The sequence below is a fragment of the Gopherus flavomarginatus genome, chromosome 7, assembly GCF_025201925.1.
Source record: "Gopherus flavomarginatus isolate rGopFla2 chromosome 7, rGopFla2.mat.asm, whole genome shotgun sequence".
NCBI classification, from domain to species: domain Eukaryota; kingdom Metazoa; phylum Chordata; order Testudines; family Testudinidae; genus Gopherus; species Gopherus flavomarginatus.
The window spans coordinates 8504210-8510310 of NC_066623.1; positions in this window are offsets into that span (position 1 = coordinate 8504210).

Consider the following 6101-nt stretch of genomic DNA (forward strand, 5'->3'; position numbering starts at 1 on the left):
TGAGTGCTTGGCAATGTGGACTGGAGCCTTTTGAAAAATCTGACCCATAGTCTCTCTGCTTTAGTTTCCTTATCTGGAAAATGAGAAGAGCAATATTTATCCATCTTACTGCAATGTTGTGAGCCACAATTCATTAGCATTTTAAAATCTTCTTAGGGAAGATGCTATTAAAAAGGCAAAATACTATAACAAAAGAAGAATGAACGGCACCAACCGTAAGTGTGCAATTTTTAAGCTCGTTACAGGCGTGAGGACAGCAGGATATATACATCTATAACTCACAAAGTTTAATCTGATAAACCTCACGTATCACTAGCACAACCTCCGCCCCCTGCCCCCCAAATGGCCCTATTTGGCTGGGGCGGATCCACGTGTTAGCTTAGCAAGGCTCCAGCTCTAGGCAGGACAGCAGCAGCAGGGGGGATCACATTTATCCCTTCCCTTTTCAGACGCAATGCAAGCGCTACAAGCACTCTGCCACTAGATGGTGGCATGGGATAGCAAGTAGAGTTTTGAAATAGGCTCTCTCCTGTAGTCACAGTTGAGGAGAATTCTGCACAAATGAAATGCTGCCCATCATACTCAACCCTGAAGATAGCCCATGCCAAGCTTTCTTTAAAGACAGACAGAACATCCGCCTCCCTATTCACTACCCTCGCATCTGAACTACGTGAAGTCTTCAGAAAATAAATTTCCTTGGTGGAACTCTACTTTTATGGGGAATTAAATAAAACCAAGTAAAAGCCTTTAGCAGAAGGGAGGATTAAGGGATATTAACACTGCAATGTTTTCAGCAAGTGTTTGGTATCTACTGACCCTCCTGTTTTACCAAGCAAAATACCATTATCAAGACTGCAACAAATCTAGAGAAATTAAAAGGTATCAATTAAGTCAGCAATTGGAACCACTAAAATAAAAGCTGGGCAAACAATTCCCAAGGACTCATTCAGCAAATTGTGCCCATGTTTCTGGCTCTGAGCTGTCTGTGAGGAGATGATGATGTTCCAGAATTTGTTCACTGTTCCCTATTGTTTAACAAATCATTTATGGACCAAAAAGACATTAGTTGTGATTGTTTTGGACTGTGTGTGAATGGTTTGCTCTGTCAGTATTCGTGATTTACGCAGTGTGATTGGTCACCTCAGTTACAAGGTTCTGTTTCTGCTCACCCACCAATGACTGAAACTGTATAAAAAGGAGGGAAATCAGAGCTTTCAGGATGGCTGCCAAACTTTTCTGGTGCAAAAGGCGTTTGGGTTGCTGCTTCAGATGAATGCAAATCCCATTCCTGGGGAACCTGAGTGGTCATCCATCCCTTTTCATGAAGTGCAGAGATGCTAACCGTGGCTGAATGGTTTTTCAGAACTAGCAGCCAGATGTGTAATATCAGTGTAAAATAAGGACCACTTCTTTTTAAGAAAGTCATAAATAATATAGAGCCCAGGGAGTGCTACAGCTAAATCCCCAGCCTTTTGAAAGCCTGAATGTTAGGAGATGACCTCATTGTTGCAAGGCCTAACATTTTTGCACAGTCTACAGCTTCACACATTATATATTGTATAAGGATATTTTATGGGATTTTCTTCCATGTTTCAGTAAGTTAAGTCAGCCCTTTAACTATGGTATTAATTTACTGGTTACGCACAGTCCGAACCACTTCAGTGCATAGTTCCACATACATTTCAAATCTCAACCATCCTAAAATGCTTACAGAAATAAAGAGATGATGAGAACAAACAAGATCAAAGGGGCTTAGTCCTATTTCCTAATGAAGATGTTTATTTAAATGAAAGATGTTTTCATTACAGAGTACAACATATGAAGCCCCACTACTAGCCTGCATTTCTGTCACAGAATGAGTGGAGTTGTACTGAAATCATGCTTTACATCCAAGAACTGTTTCTTTTTTTTTTTTTGCAGAGTGGAGGCAAATTTTAAGAGCTACCAATGCATTCTAACAAGTGCAGCTTCTGCCAAGGTAGCACTTAGCATACCTTCTTCTTTATGCATGCCATTTGTGTCCCTTTTGGCAGAATTCCAGGAATTCTAGTGTTTCTGAGAAGGCACACAACTAAATTGGCACTTACTCGGTGCTGCTGCTCCCTTCTTTTCCCTTTGCTGCAGAAATTGGAACATCACCGAATTCCAGTCATTGCCCAGTGGCATGGTCTATATAGTTCTGTGAGGCTCTTTAGAAAGTTCACACACTGTCATAAGTACGGCTTCTTTAGGGCTGAGATGTAGGTTGGTTCGCTGATAAAACTAAGACTATTATGGCCCAGATTTTTGGGAGAGCCCATCACCCCGCAGCTCTCATTGTTCTCACATTCCCACTGGCAGCTGCTGAGTCCTAAGCACTTTTCAAATCTGGTCACTATAGTTAGGTGCTTGAATAGGAGCTGAATTCTTTTCAAACTCCAGCTCCAAATACGGGGGCTAAGCACTAACAGCAGGCCTGGTCTACATTTAAATTTTACACTGACCTAGCTACATCACTCAGGAGTGTGAAAAATTCACACTCCTGAGCACTGTAGTTAAGCTGACCTAACTCCTGGTATAAAGGCAGGTAGGCTAAGGCCTTGGCTACACTGGCACTTTACAGCGCTGCAACTTTCGCGCTCAGGGGTGTAAAAAAACAAACCCCTGAGCGCTGCAAGATACAGCGCTGTAAAGCCTCAGTGTAATCAGTGCCGCAGTGCTGGGAGCGTGGCTCCCAGCGCTGCACGCTACACCCATAAGGGATGTGGTTTATGTGCAGCGCTGGGAGAGCTCTCTCCCAGCGCTGGCGCTCCGACTACACTCACACTTCAAAGAACTGCCACGGCAGCGCTTTGAAATTTCAAGTGTAGCCATACCCTAACAGAAGAATTCTTCATTCAACTTTACTGCTGTCGCTCAGAGAGGTGGATTACCTACAGAGATGGAAAAACTCCATCTGTTGCTGTGGGAAGCATCTACACTATGGCACTACAGCAGCACAACTGCTATGCTATAGTGCAGACCTGGCCAAAGTCTGGCCTTACAGTAACATTAAGGGTTTGGGTTTAAGCTATCACCACCTGGAAATTCAAAGTTAAGGTCCAAGCAGGAGATTTTCAAAACTTTCATTGAAACCCTATGGGATTTGTGTTCCTAAACTCAGATGGCATTTAAACATCTCACATTCAGTTACTTCAATTAGGAGTTGGTTAGGTACCTACAGCCCAGATCCTCAAAAGTACTAATGTACTTCTGAAATCCCTCCAGGATCCCATCCTGGGCACCAGGTTGAGTTCAGGTGTTGCCGACAGCTCACCCCAGAACAATGAAAGACCTTTTATACCATGGTGCAATAACCAAGCAGAGGCAAAGAATTTTATTCTTATCAACTTCCTTCCCCCTCCCTCCACCCCATCCCAAGAGTTTAAGCTATAACCACTATTTTATTTCCTCACTCCCTCCATGAATTGCTTATGGTATTTGAACAGGTTTCTTCCAATAGTTATTGTGAAATCTGCAGTCCGTGCTACAATTGCTGGTGAAAGTTCTCCATCCAATTCCATCGAGTTAATATCAAACTGTTCATTAATGTTTCACAGCAATGTCTTTAGTACATACCACTGTATCTGCCATCTGTACTGCACAAAAGGTTAATGGTCTGTGTTAGTATAATTAATAAAAGGAAAGTCTGGAATCTGATATAAATCAGGTCAAACTGTCATAAAAATGTCATGTTAAAGAAAGTATGTGAGAGAGAGGCAGCTTCATGCTCTAAAGCTTTTAAGAACATAGGCATTGCCACGCCAGGACCAGACCTGCGGATTATCTAGCCCAGTAACTTGTCTGACAGCGGGCAGTATGAGATGCTTCAAAGAAGGTGCACAAACCCCACAGTAGCCTCACGTGGGATAGTCTGAGTGTATCCTCTTAACCCTTAATAATTACAGATTGACTTAAATCCTGAAGAATGAGGTATATTATCCCTCCTGAAACTCTAAGTATCTACTATAACTGTATAGTTACCCCTATGAAAGGTCTAGTACCCAGGAGCAGCACCAGGGTTTCTGATGCCCTAGGCAGACGGCCATTTTGCCGCCCCCCGCGGCCCCGGTGGACCTACTGCAGTCATGCCGGCGGATGGTCCACTGCTGGAAAGGCTCCAGTGGAGCTGCCGCAGTGATGCCGGCGGGCGGTCCGCTGGTCTAAAGGCTCCGGTGGACCTGCTGCAGGCATGACTGCGGTAGGTCCGTCGGAGCCTTTAGACCATCGCACCATCTGCCGAAATGACTGCAGCAGCTCCACCGGAGCCTTTCCAGCAGTGGACCGTCCGCCGGCATGACTGCGGTAGGTCCACAGGGGCCGCGTGCTGCCCTCCCGCCCCCAGCAAAATAGCGCCCCCCAAAAATTCTGGCATCCTATGCCATTGCCTAGGTCGCCTAAATGGTAGCGCTGGCCCTGCTAGTACCTCATGTCTCTCATTCAGTAACTAAGAGGAAATTGAGTGCTAAAACTAGTCAAGCAACAATGGCTGCATTTCTCTGACACTCTTTGGAACAACTTTGGTCTTGTCTACACTGCAGACCTCTATTTACTACGTTGCTCAGGGGTGTGAAAAATCCACACCCCTGAGCAACAGAGTTATACCAGCCTAACTCCCTGTGTAGAGAGTGCTACATCGGTGGGAGAGCTTCTCCCTGCCAAATAGCTGCTGCTGCCCACTGGGAGTGGTTTAATTATGCTGACGGGAGAGCGGCTACGAGAGAGAGCTTACGGCGGTGCCAATGCATCGGTACAGCTGTGCCACTGTAACTTGCTAGTGTAGACACATCCTAAGCTGAGGGGAGAGTTCTCCCCCGTCGGCTTCATTAAAGTGCTGTGGTGGCACAGCTGTGCCAATGCAGCATTATAAGTGTAGACGATTCCAGTGTTGCCAACTCTCGTGGCTGATCAAGAATCTCACAAGAGTTGATATTGTGTTGAAAGCCCCAGCTCCTGGCAGTGGGTGATTATGCCAGAATCTCAGCTTTCATTGGGCAGACTTGCAAGGCCTCCACTCAGCATGATGGCATTTCTCTGGTTGGATGCAACTCAGTAACTTTTGAACATGGCAGCTGAGCAATTCCAAAAATGTCAGGGAATGTTCTAGGCCAATGTTTTTTCACCTGTGGTCCGTGGACCTCTGGGGTTCTGCAGACTATGTCTAAGATTTCAAGAGGGGTCCGCACTTCCATTTAAGTATTTTAGAAGTTTGCAATTGAAAAAAAGGTTGAAAACCATTATTCTAGACATCACCAGGCAGAACCTTATCGATTGTGGTGACAAATGGAAAAAACAGAAGGGGAGAAATATGGAGCTCACGGCATCTGCTTTACAGCTGACGGGTGTGCTAGCAGGTCTGCGGTTGCCAATAGATCAATGAACCATTAACACCTACTAGCATAACACCACTACCCTCCATTGCAGTGCTACCCTTCATCCCAACACCTCAAATGATTTCTCCTGCAGACAGAAAGAAAAGGAATCAGAATGGTGAGGAGAGGGGAATGAGGGAGCCCACAGACCCTGGGTATGGGAGCATACAGAGCCCCTTGCATGGCTAAAAGCCTAGGAGCAGTTAGGAACAACAGCTGTGGGCCAGAGTCTCACCCATCAGGAGGGAGAGTGAAGGAAGTGTGATTCCTTTTTCCCTCCTACCTCTGTCACCCCAAAGCCTGCTCCATGCTGGGGGGAGGGGAAGGGGGAGGAGAGAGGACAGCAGTCTGTCCATCCCTTCCCTTCCCGAGGGAAGAAAGAGACTTTGGAAGAGTAGAAAAAGGAGAGAGAGCGCGAGCGAACCCTGGCACAGGGTGGAGAACAGCAGGAAAACGGGGAACACACAGAGCCCCTGGCATGGGGGGCATCAGGGAGTTCCTCAAACAGAGGGGGCAGGAGGGTCACACACAGGGAGCTTTTGGGGGGAACTGAGGGATGCCAGGAGCCTTGGTGTGAGCTAGGCCCACCAAAGCAGCCACGTGTGACCTCCCCTCCCCCAGTATTAGCACAAGTACATTTTTAATGCTAATGTTTACAGAGAAAATCTTGAAATTGTGACTTGAGCGCTCGAAAGGCTCAGAAACTAGAAG